The sequence below is a fragment of the Stegodyphus dumicola genome, chromosome 2 (genome assembly GCF_044657685.1).
Source record: "Stegodyphus dumicola isolate Sdum_Otavi_A_Nest chromosome 2, ASM4465768v1".
NCBI classification, from domain to species: Eukaryota; Metazoa; Arthropoda; class Arachnida; order Araneae; family Eresidae; genus Stegodyphus; species Stegodyphus dumicola.
Window position 1 is genome coordinate 240,409,180 of NC_140769.1, and position 20,343 is coordinate 240,429,522.

Below are 20,343 nucleotides of genomic sequence, written 5' to 3' on the forward strand. Positions count from 1 at the left end.
TGTTGCCAATCTAAAGAAACTTAGCTTCGCAACAACAAAGATAACGCATTCATTTATTATTGCCAATTAAATCATACTTAATTCTTTCCGAAATTTTTTCGAGGAAATAAGCGTTTGAGATTTACTTCGTAATTTTTAATATAGATATTTTGAGTTTTTATGTATTTTTGCCTTCTCGCGAAGTGAGAACTGAATTAATTAAATCGTCTGTGAAAAACTGTTTCTTTTTTGTTTTGTTTGCTTAATTTCTTTTATACATAGTTCTAGCTTTATTATAGTATTTGAATAGAACATGTGGCAACAATTAGATAATTCTTTAAATGATATACATTTTGTGCATTCTGAGTTATAATATGAAAGAAATATAGTACTGTTAAGTAAACCTAGCGCCAGAGTATCACTATGGTAAACAAAGTGAATTTTAAAGAATGCATTTATTCTATTGTGGTTTATGCGCTGTCGGCGAAGTAGGTTTAATTCAATCTAATAAGTTTAAATAAAATGCAAGAAAAAATGCGTATAATTTAATATTCCGTACAAGGAAGTCATGTGGTGTACACATCAGATTTTTCTATTTACATTACTCTCATTTTTGCTTGGAATCTAAGTTTTCAAAGCTATGACGAAGAGATTAGTAATTGAAGAAACGCAACATATTGGCTTAATAAATCATTCCAGACCGACTATTTCCCTTTTAATAAACATTATGATATGTATTATGTTAAATTAATTAAGTTTTTCATCGAGAAGGCTTAAAGAAGTGCTCATTTTTATGTAATTTTAGATCATATAATTCTTTCGTTTCGGCATCTAATGAAGTGAAATCGTTCGGACAAAAGACAATGTCGAAAAATCAGATCATATTTTTAAAATATATTTAAATCATGTCATATTTTTACATTAAAAAGTACATTAAAAACCTTTAATTAGCAATTAATAAATCTTGAATTCTTCGCAAGTTCTAAAAGCGGTAAGTTCTGTTTAGTGTTACGATGATTTCTGCTCATTTACTAAATAATTATATTATTAACTAAATTAATATTTTTTGGATATGTGAATTGTTTTCCTTGATATTTTAGTTTTCGAAGACTTTATAGGGTATTTCTCCCACCTTCTTAGCGTGCCTTCGTGGTGTGGTGGTCTGCACACTGGGTAGGTATTCCAGAGGTCCGCGGTTCGATTCCCCCCGAAGGGGTTGCTAATTTTTCATCCTGCCTGCTTCCAAAAAATACCTAATGTCCCTACAACGTAATCCAATGATTAAATACTCTGAAGAAATGATGTATGATATTAATTCTAGTCTATGATATAGCACCTCAAAATTGCTCGCACAGTTTGCAACCAGTCTTTAGAAATTAAACGGTATGTGTCGAGGACGTACTGATATAATTGATATGATTACTTTCCAGTACAAACCACATTTCCTGGGGTATGTTTCCTTCATTTTTTTACTAATTTTTTCTTCAGAAAACCAAGAGGGAGAAGTAAAGAGGGTAATTTAAATTTTGAAGGATGTGATTACACTAAGAACATAACAAATGAGAAGTAGTCATGGATAAAATACAAATCTTTAAAAGAAACGTTCATTCTAATAAGAATATATAATAATATTAATATCATAATGTGTGATAAAAAAATCTGCATTTCTACTTCCATGTAACTTGAAACTCGCTTGTTCTTTTGAAACCTAATAAGAAAATGATTTTGCATTGTTTGCACCAAACTATAAACTAACGTATATTACATTGTAGGGTTTATATTTATTTTAACTAACATTTATTTTAAGTTTAAACTATCTTTCCTGTCAAGCCTTACTTTCCCCTGGAAATGCCAATGCCAGAATATGTAAATTTGAGTAGAACGCGCAAGGATTCAAATTATCAGCGGAAGTATTCTGATTTAAATAGAAGGAAACAAGTTCGGTGTGTGAGATATTCTTACTTAGCGAGCGCGGAGGTAGTTAGCGAGAATTGAAGAACCCCGAGTTGCGGCCTATGTGCTTGGCGGGAAGTAGTGGTCATCGTTCCAGTGAGCTTCAAGTCTGCTGAATTAGCAGCGGTATTGTAAAACGCGGTGAGTTAGTTAATTGAGAGAGCCTCGTAGTTAGAATCTTGTCTTTATTTTCTTTTCAGGTTATTATTTTTATTTGACTGCCAAGTTGGCACCGTCTGTAAGCGTCAAGAGAACGCAATTGTAATTTATTACGTTGAATAAAAAGGGACTTAAACCCTTCACAAGCTTCTATCTTTTATACAAGTTTTCACAGTCACCTCTTGGTTGCGTGCAAGTTGGAGGCGCGCAACGTTATATTGGCGCCCGAACACTTATCGAACTGAAATGGCCGAAAACTGGATGGAAGCCGCTGGACAACACCAAGAAATGACAACGCAGTTAGAAGGATTTGGATACCTGGTCCAGACTTTGAGAGCATCAATCAAGCCAAACGTCTATTTCGACGGAAAAAATTCGGTGTCCGTATTTTTAGAAGGTATAGAAAACCACTTTCAGCTCTACCCTGTGCCTGAAAGACAAAAAGTTGCCATCGCCACATCAGCACTAAGAGGACACGCCGCGCTATGGTGGAAAAATATAGGCAAATTTCTTCTAGGTGAATTTGGAAGCCCGACGTATACATTTGAAAATTTCAAAAAATCGTTAGTAAAGGCCTTCCCCATAGTGAAAGATCGCGCACGGCTGGAAGCCGAGCTATATAGTTTCTATCAACGGGATACAGCAGATTTGACGGACTTTATTTTACGAAAAATCAAGCTAACGGATATGCTGTATGGGAAAAAACCCGATGCGGAGATTATTGAAATAATATTACCAAGATTGTTACCCGCTGTCCAAGACTACTTTGAAATTAGAAACCCAAACACATTGCAGGAACTTTTCGAATTGGCGGTGAAGTTTCAAAATCGCAGAATAGCGGAAAAAGTGAGAGGGGAAACATATTCTCAACATACCCGAAGGAAGGAGGAAACCAGAAATGGAAATCGCTCATATGGGGGAAAGAACTATCAAGCTAACGCATCGAAACTCGAAGGTCAAGGCCCAAAAAGAAAATTTGAAAATAAGCATCCGCGTACCCAGAAGACACAGATTGAAAGGAAAGCTTTAAACGACTAGAAGGGCCTGTGAAAGGGAGGGTCCAGACCCCGGAAGTTTTAAAAAACCCTCAAATAGACATTTAAATACAGTCATCGTAAAAAACTCACAGCTACCAATTATACAAGTCCTGGTTGGCGATGTACCAGTAGAAGCCCTCATCGATACAGGAGCAAAAGAAAATTTCATGAGTGAAAAGTTCTTCAAAAAGAATTTTTATAGGATACGACTATTTAAAACCAGAAATACGGAAATTATAGCGGCGCAAGGAAAAACATGTCACTGCATCGGGAAAGTATCATTAAACGTACAGGTAAAAGAGGAAAATCTCAAAGTATTAATTTTTGTGGTGAAACACCTGCAACACTCTCTTATTTTAGGTATGGACTTTTTAAGGGCCGCGAGGGCCAAATTAAATTTTCAAGATAGTTCCGTGGTGCTGGAGATGAACCAGAGGGTGGTGGAACCTGTGGAGACACCTGAATTGGACCTTAGCCATTTGAATGACCAGGAAAGTAAAGCAATACAGCAAGTGGTGAGTAATTTTTCTCATTTGTTTTCAGAAAAATCAGGAAACTGTCAAATCGTGACTCACAAGATTCAATTAAATGCCGAAAAACCTTATAGGACTAAACCGTATCGCTATGATAAACAAAAAGACTTAATCATCGAAGAACATATTCAGGAGATGTTAAAGAATAAAATAATAACGCCCATAAATAGTGAGTACGCGAGTCCAGTCGTACTATGTAGGAAAAAGAACGAGTTTCCTCCTTCAGATAAAAGGGCTTGGAGGTTTGCTATCGATTATAGAAAACTAAATAGTATCACTAAATTTCCAGTTTACCCTTTGCTGGTTATAGACGAGATCATTAGACAGATCAAATCGACAAGATATATGTCTACTTTGGACTTAACGTCTGGCTACTATCAAATAGCTATGAGACCCGAAGATATACACAAAACCGCGTTTATAACAAAATCGGGCACTTATGCATTTTTACGCATGCCCTTTGGGTTGTGTGGGGCCCCATCAACATTCCAGAGAGCTATGGACATTGTTCTAAAGCCTGTCCTAGGAAAATCAACTTTAATTTATCTAGATGATATAATTATAACGAGTAGTACGTTGGAACAACACATTAATGACCTCGAACAAGTTTTTATATTATTAAAAGAGGCCGGTCTTACAATTAACGCCTCAAAATGCAAGTTCGCAACTAAAGAACTTAAATATCTCGGTTATAAAACTTCCCAAAAGGGTATAGAAACGCAAGATTCAAAAATAAAAGCTATTAAGAATTTCTCACCGCCCAACACCGCCAAGAAACTTTCATCTTTCCTTGGATTATGTTCTTACTATCGATCTTTCATAAAAGATTTCGCTAATATTGTTGAACCACTCTTAGTAATCAAAAGAAAAAAGAGTAAATTTACGTGGACAGCGGAAGCTAACACAGCTTTTGAAAGATTAAAAGAAGCGCTTATTAATGCCCCTGTTTTAAAATTCCCTGAGGGGGACGAAAACCTGGAAACTGCGGCAGATGCGTCAGACTATGCGGTGGGTGCGGTTCTTATGCAAAATAACCATCCGCTGGCATTTTTTAGTAAAACGTTGAATCAGACACAAAGGAATTATACAGCTACTGAAAGAGAAACATTAGCCGTATTAATGGCTGTACACAAATTTCGAGTTTATTTCGGCAAATCGCCAGTAACAGTCTTTTCGGATCATGCGGCTGTTGGTAGACTTTACTCGGGAAAAAAAACCTAACGCCCAGGTTAATAAGATGGGCTTTAAAACTCCAAGAATATAATATCACAATAAAATATAAACCGGGTAAGGAAAACAATGTAGCTGACGCACTTTCTCGTATAAAACTGGACGACGAAGGAAATGAACTTAAATGCGCTGTGTTGACTTCAAAAATTTTAGATTCTAGAGATACGGTTATTACTGAACTGAAAGCTGATCCTGAATTTGGAAATATCTATGCTTATTTGAAAGACCCCGAAAGCTTTGAGCATACAGATATCGATGCGATAAGAAATAGAGCAAAAAACTATGAAATAATAGATAATTTATTATTCTATACGAAAACAACAAACGAAAATCTTGAGTATAAGCCAGTCATCCCAGCCTCGCTTCGATTAAGCATTTTGAAGGAGTTGGACGAAGAAAAAACAGCGGGCCACCTCGGGGTCAGAAAGACTATAAAAAAGGTACGCGAGGCGGTATATTTCCCGCAATTATACAAAATAGTAACGGCGTATGTCAGGTCCTGCAATCAATGTCAGTTAATAAATGATATTAATTACAGCCCGGCCGGGTACTTAAATAGCATTCGCGCTACATTTCCGAATGAAATTTTAGGCATAGATCTCCTTGGTCCCTTCCCCCAGAGCGAGTTAAATAAAAATCGTTTTCTTTTAGTAATAGTAGATCATTTTTCAAAATGGATAGAAATTGTTCCACTTAAACGCGCGTCAGCCAAAACAGTCGCAGATGCATTCTTACACAGATACATTTTAAAATACGGTGCACCGATAAAAGTCATTAGCGATAACGGAAAACAATTCATTAGTCAAATATTCGAAAACATATGCAATGGACTTGGCATACGCCATATCAGAATGGTTCCGTATAGACCACAGGCTAACATAGCAGAAAGAGTTAATAAAAACATAGTAAAAATAATTCGCAGTTACGTGAGCACACATCACAAGCGCTGGGATGGCTACATAAATGAATTAGCTTATGCTTTAAGAACGGCACATCATGATACTACGGGAAAAACTCCAGCAGAATTATTTTTAGGCAGAAAGTTAATTACGCCTTTAGATAAATTATTCTTTGTGCAACAAAGAGAGCAGGAGTTTAAACAACAAGATGTGCAAAAGTTGATTGATCAGGCGCTTAAAACCTCGGATACGGCAAGAAATAGACAAAAGTTATATTATGATAGAAAACGCCGTGAAGCAGATTTTAAAGTTGGGGATAAAGTATTGAAGCGGAAATTTTCTTTATCAAGTGCCCCAGACAATTTATGGCAAAGCTAGCTCCAAAGTTTGAAGGCCCCTATGTAATTCAGGAAATCAAAGGGGTAGTATTATATCTTAAGAACGACAGAGGAGAAATCTGTAAAGCAAGTCCCGACCAGGTGAAAAAATACTATAATCCAAATGATTTTGAAATCCTTAAAAGTTTCTTGCAGGACTCAAGTCTAAACGAAATAGAAGGGCCAGAGACTGCAACAACTATTCCACCACCCAAGAAACGGAGAACTGAAGAGAGACCTAGCACTTCTACAACCCGGACGTCGGTATCAAAAAGAAAAAATGATTTTCAAACTCCGGCGTTTAAGAAAAACAAAAATACAGATGAACCGGGTAAAGAAACCGTGGTAAAGACGAAAACACCACCTACAAAGGATGGCAGGAGAAATTACACATCAAGGAGAACGCGCACACGGCCACAGAGTCAGGTGCCAGCAAGGCCGCCGTTCCGGAAACTGAAACGCCAGCAGGAGGCACAAAAATACGAGGAACAGAAGAAATTCAAGAAGGACTCCAGACCGGAGGACGTCAAGACCAGCCGTCCCAGGCAGAAACGCAAAGGCCAACAACCAGACGATTACTCCGTCAAGAGGCCAGCATGTAGAGGACGCAAAAGAAAGAGCAACGGGGACGACACTCGGAGATCAATAAGGAGAAGATTGACATCCATGAAACCTCTAACTTGGGATCAATTTTGCCAAAAACGGATGACGGAGTTTCAAGCATCGAAAATTCAAAGATAAGTTAAAACCTTCTATAATTTTTTTTTCTCTTTTGTTCCGAAATGTTATGCATAAGTACGAAGTTCTATGTTTTGACGAAAGTCAATATGTCTCGGTTGAGACTTAGTTTTGTTTTACTTTATTTAGCTAAGGCAAAAGTATTATTTTCTTTAAGTGTAAAAGCTAAAAACAAGCATTTTCTGTTGGTCGAAAGACTAATTCTGTTATGTTAAAGCCAAAATTTGGCCGAAGATAAAAATAACTTCGTATTCTTGTATTAATAAGAATTTTAGTTTCAGTGCCGCCAGCTTGGCGAAGAATGAGTAAAGTAAAAATTTATTTTCTCTTATTCATTTTATGGTAAATTGTAAAAAGCATATGTATTAAAAATTTGTAAATGCATGTAAATACTTGAAGGTTATGTAAAAGTAGAATTTAGTCTAGAAGCATAAAATTGTAGATGCTAAAAGTGAATGCTTAAAAGCAATGAAGTTAAAATTTAAGTAGTAAATTGTAGATAAAGTCATGCTTTAGAGCGAAAGCCTGCATGTTTAAAGATGAATGAGGGGGAATTTAGAATGAATGTGTTTTGTAGGGTTCTCCACCTACATTTGAATTTTTAAGAATATTAAAGTAGCTCATTGAGTTGTAGAATGTCGAGTAAGGTGTGTCTATTTGGTCGTTGAATTCTAACAAATCATGGTGGTTAGGAGAAGTGTTGTAAGACTAAAACACGAATATTCCCGTTTGACACCACACACGGTGGAGAGCCAGGGTAAAGTTAAATTAATGCTTGAAAAATTGAATGAATGTGAAGTAAGCAATAACTAAGAAAAACGAATCGTTAAAAACAAAAATTTATTGTGTCAAGAAAGTGTAAATTATAATGTATGTAGAAAGATACTGATACTTGTTCCTTCCAGATGCTGGAAGGAAAGACCAAGATTGATTGATTAAGTCCAGGAAAAGTTGCTGTAAGAAGAAAGCTTTGTAACGAGTAACAGAATTTTAATATATGATTGTTACATAAGATTTTTTTTGTGTAAACGAGGTTCTCGCCAGTTAGTTCAGAATTAGATAAACTTACAACAGGTCGTTTGTAGGACCTGCTTCCAAGTTTTCCAAATTCTGGCAGCGGCAAATGTAGGGTTTATATTTATTTTAACTAACATTTATTTTAAAATTAAACTATCTATCCTGTCAAGCCTTACTTTCCCCTGGAAATGCCAATGCCAGAATATGTAAATTTGAGTAGAACGCGCAAGGATTCAAATTATCAGCGGAAGTATTCTGATTTAAATAGAAGGAAACAAGTTCGGTGTGTGAGATATTCTTACTTAGCGAGCGCGGAGGTAGTTAGCAAGAATTGAAGAACCCCGCGTTGCGGCCTATGTGCTTGGCGGGAAGTAGTGGTCATCGTTCCAGTGAGCTTCAAGTCTGCTGAATTAGCAGCGGTATTGTAAAACGCGGTGAGTTAGTTATTTGAGAGAGCCTCGTAGTTAGAATCTTGTCTTTATTTTCTTTTCAGGTTATTATTTTTATTTGACTGCCAAGTTGGCACCGTCTGTAAGCGCAAGAGAACGCAATTGTAATTTATTACGTTGAATAAAAAGGGACTTAAACCCTTCACAAGCTTCTATCTTTTATACAAGTTTTCACAGTCACCTCTTGGTTGCGTGCAAGTTGGAGGCGCGCAACGTTATAACATAATAAGGTTAGTTAGTTAGTTCTAAGCACTAGCCCCCAGCCCACCTAGCAGGCGAAACCTGCCATATGGCTATGAGGGGACAGGCCAAGCCACAAAGGCATAACAAACAAAAAAAAAAAAAAAAAAAAAACGTAAAGTAGATACATACATTTCAAACACTCTCGGTGAATTAGTATATAAATGCGTCGTTTCCATTCTGTCTTTTTTCTGAAATTTAAAATCTTTATAAGTTTTACTTTCAATTAGTTATTATTATTCAAATCTTCTTTATATTATCCAAATTCATAAGTTAAGTCAATTATTTCTGTTTTCAATATGATTTTCTGCTTTGTTATATCTCGATACCAATATTCTTTTTATTCTCATTCACAGTTTGCATAATATCTCTTGCAAATTTTCTAAACAATTTATAATTACTAAATAAATCCTCAAACTTCGCAAATTTATATTTTTCTCTCACACTTCCAGTCAGGCAACAGTCCTCGACGAAATGCTTTGAATTGCCGAATTTATTACAAACTTTACATATATCATTTTCCTGAAGGTGGAACCTTTTTAAGTAAGCAGGGAACCTTCCATGTGCAGTGAGAATTTGATTAACATCTGCATCTCCTAAAATTCCCATTTTTTTGCTAATTTTTAAACATTTTAGATAGTTTTTGTTTCTTTCAGAGAGATCCCATAAATTATTCCAGTCTTTAATAAGCTTGTCATATATTATAGTACATGTCTTCTTTTTCGAATCTTGAATAAAAACCTTTTCGGTCCCAACCCCGAGGGAGGCTTCTTTCGCTAGAGCATCCGCTCTCTCATTCCGATAATGACCAGCGTGAGCTTTGATGCAATGTAAATTCAAAATATACTTCTTTCGTAGTTCTAAATATATATGCTTAATTTCATTAACAATATTATCCTTTTGAAAGGGGCGAGAGAGCACCATAAGAGCAGATAAGAGGTAGATAAGAGCAGATAAGAGCCATAAGAGCAGATATCACCTAATAAGTTATTTTCTTCCTCCATCCAGCATGCCTTCGTGGTATAACGGTAGCACACTCAACGCGTATTCGAGAGGTACAAGTTCAAGTCCCGGCGAGGGCATTGCTAATTTTTCATGTCTCTCGCATCACAAATGGCGCCCGAACTAAAAGGTGTGGACGGTAATTTGTGACCGCCAGAGTCTGGCGACTGGGTCCCGTAATCCCCAGTCGCCCTTTATAAAAGTGGGGATATCTAAAGTATTTTCTCCCTCCTCCCAGCATGCTTTCGTAGTGCAACGATATCACACTCGGCGCGTATTCGAGAAGTCCAGGTTCGAGAGGGTATTGCTCATATTTCATGTCTCCTGCTTTAAAAAACATTAATGGATTCTATAACCTTAAAGTGTTTAGCAGTATTAATTTATAATCTGAAAATAAATTATTATTAGTACATTCTCTGAATTCTTCGCGCAAGTTGTTTTCTTAAACTATGGGAAATTTAAAAACAACTTCTACTTTATAATCACTCCTCAAAATATGAAACCCGAGAAAAGTTTTGCAGAGAAAAGAAGTCAAAAGCAGTCACACAAGAAATATGACTGTTTATTACGCTTCATGTGATTTCAGATGGGACATCTCACTAAGTTTATTAATTTTAATCAGGACATTTTAAGTATTTATTTTAAAAAACAGCACTTTATTAACATTTAAAACATTTATTAAACATTTTATTTAAAACACATGTTATAGAAATCAACAAAATGTTTATATTTCCGACAAAATTCTGACCTTTATGCTTCAGTGCAAAGTTCTGAGCTGACACGGAACACACAACGCATAACTAATCTAGATAAACAAAATAAAATAACAGTTTCAGAAACTTTGTTTCACTTTTTCTGAATCCATTTTAAAGCGATAAAAGCGATGCTTTCTTCTTTCTTTCAAATGCATATTTCTTAAATTTTATCACTTAGCATATTACGATTTTGCACACTCTTTTAAAAGCATACGATTTTTAAATGTTCTTGAAGATTTATATATTGTTTCTTTTCCACACATAAAAACTGCTCCTTTGCTAATTGAAAGCTTTCATTCAAAAAAGATAGGAAATGCACTTTCATAAACAAAGGAATAATTTTTTTTCACTCACGTGCAGTTTAGTAGCAGTGTCGTAAATTTACTGTGCAACGCAAACTTAATTACACATTAATCTCGTCTTCTGCTTTATTTTCACCACGCATGCTGTAAAATACAGAAGGTGTTTACACATTTTTAGAACGACTTTGGCCCCATTTAATTAATATTTAATTGTGGAGAGTACTTTCTTTAATGCATGATTTGATTATCTCTCTCTACACTATACAGAGTTTGTCCGGGAAGTAGTAGGGTTGATTATTTCCGGACAAAACAGGAAGGCGGAGTTGTTACTGCTCTAGTTGGGTTTTGGAAGATATTAACTTTTTGAGGCCGGGGCTTTGGTAGCAGTAAAAGCTACCAAAGGACAGGGAATCTGAACCGAATGCTTTCCTCCCTTTAAGAAGTCACCTCCCATTTGCAACAAAGATTCTTGTGTGTAGTTTAATGGATTCCCAGAGGGGTGCAACTATGTCGCAAAAGGAAGACCTTTGAAAGAGATAAGTGGTTAAAACCCCAGGGACGTCAAATTTGACACTTCACCCCACTTTTCAGCCTGGAAAATTGGGGAAAAAGACATGACCACTAAAGTGGACAACCCCGTCTTTTTAAAAAGAGGACTCTATGGCCACTATAATGGCCAGCCCGTGTTCAAAAGGTTAACTACTAGAGCACTCGTCGCCAATTGTCTCCAGACCTTCGCGAAGGGTAGATCGAGTTTAAGCTGAACTTCTTTTAAAGTGCCTTGCCATCTTCACAATGTATCGTTTATTAGAGCAGCGTTACACTGTGAAGTTTTGGATCAAACTGGGTAAACCTGCGAGTAAGACCCATGACTTCATCAGGACTGCCTATGGGAGTAATGGGATTGTCAATCAAGTGCTTTTGAGTGGCGTAAATTGTTTCGGGAGGGAAGATAGCAAGTAGAATATGAAATAGATGTTGATCATGATTTTTGACTGCTAAGGAGTGGTTTCCAGAGAGTTGTAGAGCCTAGTCAAACTTGAATGTTACATTCTACGTGGAAAAACTTGAAAGAGTCAGAAAAAGAGTCACCAGCAATCTCTAGATCATAGAGGCTCCATCACGACAATGCGCTGAGACCTACCGCCTTTGCTGGCATAGACTTCTCGACCAAACATGGCATCGCACAGCTTCTTCAGCCACCCTGCAGGCCAAATGTCGCTCCTTCAGACTTCTTCCTCTTTCCCAGACGGAAAAGGGTCATGAAAGAAAGGCACCACGGCTCAGTCTCCGCCATTCAAGAGGCCGTAACGAGGGAGCTGAAGAGCATTCCAGTTTCTGCGTTCCAGGGAGCCTACAGTGATTAGCAGAGTCGCTGGAAACTCTATGTTGATGGAGAAGGGGCATATTTTGAAAACTATTGAGACGATTTATCAGAATTGGGAACAAAGTTTTAAAAAACAATTAAATCCTGCTACTTTCAGCGCAAGCCCTTAAATCTGCATCGTGATTTCCTTAATAAGAAGGCTTTTCTTAAAAATTCCTGGGGTACAGATTTCCATTTCTCTTCTATTACTTTACAGAGTCCGGCAGTCATGATCAATTTGCGCTTAGGAAGAATTTTAAGGAGAAAACACAAACATATGTCACAAAAGTTCATACGTGAAATATCTGAGGACTTCAAAGGAATCCGTTGAAAAGGAGGTAAAAATGCAATACTGTACCAGTCTTCATTTTTTCAAGAAATGTAGTAGTACTTTTCGAAGTATGACTTGCTGTTTTATTTTTATGAAGGTTCTCTTTTTCAAAGTCATTGGAATAAAGAAATGGATCTTGTTCTGTACCTATCGAAAGTAAAACTTTCTCTCGATAGTATGTTGAATTCCTTTCAACACTTTTTTCCCACACTTCTTATAAAGTTCCCGACTTCCTAGCATGCCTTTGTGGTGTAGTGGTTCTGCACGCTGGACCGGAATTCCAGAGGTCTGTGGTTCGATTCTCGGCGAAGGCGGCTGCTCATTTTTCATTTTTTCGGCTTTTCCAATTAATCTAATCTCTCTACAGTGGCGTCCGAACTACACTCATGTCCATAAATTAAGGATAATGCAAAATCAGGCAAAGGAAGAGTTAGAATCAAAACAAATTTGACTTATTTGTAAAGCTTATTTATTAAACAAAAGGAAAAGAGCAAAAAAAGATGCTATATGTTTGATATTATTAAAAAAATTAGCGATTTTGTCTCCCTGGAGCAAATTACAAAAAAAACCTATTTACAAAAAACCAATATTACATTTTTGGTACGATTGTTATTACATTGTATGTCTCCCAGACGATGCAATACAGTCCGTACAACGCCTAGGCATGCTGAGTATCAAATTATCGATCTGATCTTGGGTGATATTACACCACTCAAAATGCAATGCTCTCCGAAGTTCCGGTAGACATGTGGGAGGAGGTTCGACGGGCTGGAATTCCTCGGCCAAGCATATCCCACACTTGCTCTACCCGATTCAACTCCGGTGAGAATGCTGGCCTGTCCATACGGGTGATATCCTCCGATTGAAGGCATTCGCTTACGATGTTTGCACGGTGAGGACGGGCGTTGTCTTCCATAAACACAAATTGTGCGCCCATGGCGCCCCGAAACAAATGTACATGTTGTTCCAGAATGACGTCCCGATAGATTTGATTGTCATGGTTCCAATTTTAACATGCAGGTCAGTTCTGGAACCCAGAATAATTCCACCCAAAACGAGCGTTCCTGCACTACCGTAACGGTGTCGTTCAATGATGTTTTCAAGGTGGTAACGGGTACCTGGAGCTCTCCATATGAAAGTCCGGCGAGAATCAGACTGCAAGCTAAACCTAGACTCGTCGGAAAACATCACAAAAGCCCACTGTTGCGGTGTCCACAATGCATGCTCTCTACTCCAGGCTAAGCGCAGGCGACAGTGAGTTGCAGCAAGTGGAACGCATCTGACGGGTCTACGAGCATATAGACCACTCTGCCCTAAGCGTCTGTACATGGTCTGCCTCGAAATTGTCGTACCAGTGGCTGAAGAGAGCTGACGAGACAGGTCTGAGGCTGTGCTCCGCCTGTTTCTTTTGGGAGTAATTGCCAAATAACGGTCCTCATTCGGCGTTTAACTCTGGGGCGACCTGTGCTGTAACGTCTACTCACATTACCATCATCTTGGAATCGTTGCCAAAGTCTGGACACTCTGGGCAATTCCAAGTTCGTCTGATACTTCCAGGTACGCGCACGTTCCAGACGGCCGATAATTCTACCACGTAAAAAATCCTCCAAATGTGTCCTTTGTGTCATAACTATTCGGTTATTGCACTGAAATGCTTATAAAGCGTCTGCGAACAATTTTACTTCTTTGCCTGCATTCCTTATACGAGTATATCACTCTCTTACACTCTTGTCATTGTGACGTACCATCGGTGTCATCTGGTTACTTTCTGAAATTTGCATATGATTCTTGAAGATGTGTGTAGTTATTTTACAGGAGATATATTTTTTTAGAGTTCGATTTCCGCGTGACTCCGAATTATCCTTAATTTATGGACATGAGTGTAAAAGGGTGTTGTATGATCATTCTCCTCACCCAGGATCTGGCGACTAGGTCCCCTAAAAACCATAATCGTACTTTAAAAGGGAGAGTATGTAAGGTATTTCTATTGCCTTCCTAGCGTGCCTTCGTAGTGTAGTGGTTCTTCACACTGGGCCGGTATTCCAGAGTTCCGTGGTTCAATTCTTGGAGAAGGCGTTGTTAATTTTTCATCTTTCCTGCTTCCAAAAAAATATACCTAATGTCTCTATATTCTCATCTTTGATCTTCCACTGTAAGAGAATCCTGCGACTATCATAAATTAAATTTCTGAAGCTTTCCTTGCATTGATGGAGCCAAATTTGTATTCATTTTCTCCACTTTTTCGGTAATAAAAAGAGACCTTTTTTTTACTGCAGTCATTTAGTTGAACCCATGCTTCATCAAGGGTCGCAATGTACTTCCATTTATCCCCTCTTTAGTAGTTTTCATATAGGGTTCTACAAATTGTTCTGCGTTGAGCCACATGCCTCGGGAAAAGCTGGAGAAAATTACTTTTTTTTGCTTTTTTCAGTTATAAATCTTGGTTTATTGTTTTATTTATTGTTACTACAGATGTATTTAAAGACCTTTCAATTGATTTCTGCAACAGCGGATTTTCTCTTCTTACCGACGTTGTAACTACTTATATTTATTAACCAGATATTAGGATTTCAATCTTTATAACGTCTTCAACGTATACAAACTTATTATAACGTCTTCTTTCCGAATTCCCTACCAGAATGTAAATTATATGTTCGAGTATTTAAGCTGATGTTCTTGGATCTTGAGGGAGAGTGTGTTTCTGGCATTTGCGGCTAGTTTCTACCAGCTCTAGCATTTGTAATTATTTGGGTTTGCGGTCCTCTTGCCGCCGACACTTTTAATTTGACGCTCCGTTAAATTTATTGAGCCAGCTTAATCAGTTAGCATTTAATTGTCTAGTCTTTGACTACTGTTCAACGTTTAATTTAAATTGACTGTTTGACTGCTCTTTCTTTTATCACCAAAAGCTGCAGTTTTAGTAACACGAGGTCGTGACCTTATGTTTCATGCTCTGTTTAAACAATAAAGTTGTTTTTATAATCTTCCTAAGACTATGCCTGAGACTCGTTTATCTCAGACATAGCGACAACTTCCTTCACGTCTGCTACTGTTATAAAACTAAAGTAACATTACCAGACCACATGTAACGCTCTAATTTTATTGCATTAATTATTATTAAAACGATATAGAAAAGTAGTCCTAAAACTACTGTTTGTGGATGTCTGGGGGTACTGTGATTTAAGATTCGGAGCTACGCAATTTTAGTTTCCTTACGAAATATGTTGTTGCGTTTGTACGGGTTCATGGATTTGGAATGATTGATGCCAACACTTGATGAAGAAACTAAACATAATTTATTAGCCAGTATTATTAAAAACACGTTTACAGTCGTCCAAAAACTACGACAAACACTCTGAAACAATCAGCAACACAGCCTTCAGGCTATTAGGCTACAACGGCGAAGACAGCTTTACGGCAAAGCTCTAGAGTACAGCTCCCGACTCGGTTTAGTAGTTCTCGGGACTCAACGTACTTTCGAGGCTCTCCACTCTACAACTCGCGATGCACTCGACGATACCTCAACGATGCACGCTCTCGATGCACTTACTCGCGATACACTGAGCGCCGCCTGAGATAACCACTGACCTGACTTTGTTGTAAAAGTCTTACAGTGTTAATAGTCATCACGGCAGAAAGGAATATTTCTTCCGTGTAAAAATAGAAATATAAATATTACATGGGCATACAAGACCTACGTATAAGCATAGAAATATGTTAATTACAAGCATTGTCTTGTACAAGTTACATGGGATAGTTACATAAATTACAGCTATGTGCACATTTAAACATTATCACTATCTCAGTAAAAGTATTTACAATACTTTTACTGAGATAATCAAAGTAAACTTGTAATTCATTTACACATTGACTGGATTTTCAATGTCATTTTAAACTGTTTTACAATATTATTTTTATCAAGTACATACAAACTGAATAGTAATAGGCTTACATTACAATAGTTTTGCTCTTGTTACTATTCTACGGGGTGATTTTTCTAGTGTTGATTTTCAGTGGTTGTAGTATTTTGATTTGCTATTAAAATTATGCTACGAAGATACAATTCTCAAGGGAGGGGGAGAATTTCCTAGTACCTTGCTGTTCATAGCCTGATCGCTTCCTCTATCTTAGTTGCGGCCAGTATTTACTGCTTGGCATTTTTAAATGCAGTTTATCGGTTTGTGGGCAGTTGAAGATTTAGTGATCTGCATCCTCTACCGCACCACATTCACACGATTCTGATGCTCGTTTGCCGAATCTCTTAAGATAATGTGGGAAGGGACCATGGTCAGTGTAGAATTGAGTTTGTGCTCCGCTGTATGTATTAATTAATTGAGCATGTAACTTTCGGATAGAACTTGTAGATTCTCCTCCCCGTGCTTTCCCTTTCCCATCTTTTCTGCTATTCTTGTAAAAGGCTATTGAGCGTGATTTTCTTAAAATAGGACTGAGGAACACTTACTGCGTTTCCCACTCTACTGGAGTCATTGGCTGCAGATTTCGCAAGCACGTCAGCCGCTTCGTTGCCAGTAATACCCACGTGAGCTGGAACCCAGATCAGGATAGGTTTGTTATCTGGTGAGATACTTAGAAGAATTTTCTGAATATCTTGCACCAAAGGACTAGGACTCTTACTCGCGATACATTGACGAGACACCTCGACATTAGACTGCTACTCCGCGTACAGGCAGAGTTTATATAACTTTTGGCTTGCCTTCAAGAACATTCTGGTCCAAATCGGCAAGAAGTCGTTCCAGATTGTTCTCTATCCATTTATGGCATACCGCCAATTTTGTTACCAAATGGGAGATTTCGCGCCAAATCTGACAACCCTGCCTTCCCTTGCCGGTTTTCTGGCAACCCTAAATCCGCTTTGCTTGGAAGCTATCTTAACGTGGCTGGGCATTTCGTAACAATATGATAAAAGTCTTCATCAATTGATCCCTCATCAGAATTAACTTCTCTTTAAATAAATTTTACGAATTTTTTACTTTTATAATGAAAGCTGAAATAATGTTATTGTTTCGGCTCTCAGTCTCTAGTCCAGTGTTCATACTGTAACTACTGCTGAATGCAATGCGCATGCGTTAGAAGTTAGCAATGAATTAAATATTAAAACCTGTCGCAAAAGCATTCGAGTCATCGTTGAATACATTGATGATATTCACTGAAATATTAACCACACATCACAAAGAAACGGAACCATCATATAGCTAGAGTACCTGAGAATAATTTCTTGCTTTTTATTACATTAAGCAAAAGTTTAAGTTTAAGCAAAAGTTGATAGTTAGAGTACTGGTAAAATAAAAAACACGTGAAAGGGTTTCTCAAACCCATGGGGGAAGCTCAAGGACCAATTTGTGGAGCTTTAATAGAAAATCTGATTTTATATCGATAAAAAGACTCTCATAATACAGATTAGTGCATTAATTAATAGACTTGCTGTGTAAGATCTTGTTCGTCTGTCTATCATGCAAGTGACTCGATCTTAAGAGTAAGCCTGGCGACTTCTCGTACAGGCGTGAAGAATGATAGCTCAGAAGAAAGAGTGTAAATAGTCCTTTCTTCCTCAAACTCTTTAAGAAAAAAGCACGTACTTCGTACTCACAATAACGTCGACCACTTGCGGTGGGAACTTCAGGATAATTTAACAATAAATTCAGAAATCTAAATAGTAGTTCTAGACTGCACAATACTTAAAGCCAAAAGGCTGACTCAGCAACCTACACCGGCGCTAGAGTGCGTAACCGCAACTAAGATTAACAGCTGGAGGGCAAAACAGCAAACATGCGTTACACTAGTAAAAGCAGGCTCTCTCTAACTTTATCGTTTTGTTTGTTTAAACACTTTCTTCACTTAACTTAATTTACATCCTTGTGAGGAGATGAGAGGGGAAATAAGAAGTTCAGAAAATATACCAAAATTAAAATAATTGGCTATTGAAATTAAGGGAAACCCTACAACGGTGCTTTGGATAATAAAGAAAAAAGAGGTATGATTGTATTAAAAAATAAAGAAGTATAAAAATATTCGCATGTGTGACGTTTCATACAACAATAGTAAAAGCGTTTTGACGAGGCAAATTGCTCACTACATAGCGAACAAATTACCCATTGCAATTATCTCAGCACTTTAAAAGCGAAATAATGCTTTAAAACGGTGGCAGATCACTTGCTAACAGGCAACATAAAGCTAAGGTTTGAAGTGAAATTAATGAAATGCGGCTTTTCTCTCTTGGTGAGGTGAAATTGATTTAGAGATCTTCTGGCAGTAATAGATGCTATTAGCTTAATTTAAGCCAGAAGCGTAATAAAGTTTTCAGCAGATAAATGTGAGGTGGTAAAGTCGTGATATCAGCGTATCTTGGGGGCGATAGCAAACCTGCCATTGTCATAACCCATCAACACATTTCCTCACACGTTATCAGTTTTTGCTACGAACATTTAATTCTATCTAAAATGTTATAAGGTTGCAATGTTTGGATTTTTTAACAAGATAATAGCTCGCGACATGCATCTAACTCTGCAAAACAATGGCTTCAAATAAAAGTAATTGTTGTCATAGGCTAGCCATCAATAAAAGGAAAGAAAAAAGTCTTAATCCTATTGAAATGGATTAAGGTTTTGCCTTCTTGATGGCCTGGTATCTTCATAGCAGCAATAAACAATGTTCTGGTAAAGGGATTTTAAATGGCGATACATAACTGTTGCGGTAAAATGGCTATTAAATACATGTAATAATTAATTAATAATATGCTTAATATCTTGCTACGAATTTTTTTATGTGTGTGAATTAAAGTTGTATTATTTTTTGAAAAATTTAACATCAAATACTTGAAAGGGACGATGTTGTGCCGGGAAAATATATTTTAGGAGCGAGTCTAATTAACATTGAATAAATGGCTATCTAACAGTGAACATAACTGCTACTCTTCATTTCACTGCAGGTCATAGCAATACATCTTCTGTTGAATTTTATTTTTGTGTGTGTTAACTGTAGCTCAGCATATGCATTTAGTAGTACGATGCGGTATAATTCGTCTGAACATTATCAATTTAAACAGTTAAAAAAAGCTCAGTTAAGCAAACTTTATACTTTTGAATACTAATGCGAGACGAAACAATAAATAGTTGAGTGTTATCCTTCAGAGTTTATGCAAATTTATTGCATCTAGTCAGCTGTAACTAAGTGCGTTGCTATTTAGAATTACCTTAAAATACTGTATTTCATGGAAATAGATGTTACTCAAAGTGGCAATTCAAATAACAAAATCCAAATAAATAAATCAGAGTCCTGACTTACTGGGGACTTCAAGAGCAAGTTTTACCTTTTCTGTTTAATATATGAACTGAGTTAGCGGACGATTTAAAAGAATTCACTATCACGCAGAGTTCTTCCAATGAATTAGGTTCGTTTTCCACTCTCTGTTCTCTACAAGCAGTAGATAACTTATATTCCTCCCGCTTACTCAGTGAAATATCCACCAGGGTAAGTTGATGAATTCTTCAAAAGCATTACTTCAGTAACGTTTCAGAATATTATGTAGCAATAAATAAATAAAAAAATAAGTAAAAAAAACTGAAAGCTTATAAATTTTAATTCATGCCCAAACGGGCGTTTCTTATAGTTTTCTTTATTATTTTTATTTATTAAATATCATGTTCTCACTTAAACGACATAAAATTCAATTCAACAGCAATACCACACTATATTTAAAGACAGTATATCTTTAAAATTTCTAATAGACAGTCTCGCGCGCTTGAGATAAAAATTTTTGTTTTCGTACAGTGCTCACTTTGAAATCGTTCAGTTTGCTATTCAAAAATTCTTTAACGTTTTACCGAACATGAAACAGATAACAGAACAAATTTCGAATTCGGGCATTAGAGTATCGCCATGCTGCACAGGCACAATACATTTGCAAACGTTCATGCCTTCTCCGAGATTTGAACCCGGGCCCTTCGTCACGGCAGTCA

At 37.0% G+C, this 20,343-nt stretch overlaps 1 non-coding gene across 1 annotated transcript; it reads left to right on the top strand.

Moving 5' to 3' along the window:
* The first annotated feature begins 12,607 nt into the window (after positions 1 to 12,607).
* TRNAS-GGA (transfer RNA serine (anticodon GGA)) lies at positions 12,608 to 12,681 on the top strand. Its single transcript has one exon. It is a non-coding gene; the product is annotated as a tRNA-Ser (tRNA).
* Positions 12,682 to 20,343: the final 7,662 nt, after the last annotated feature.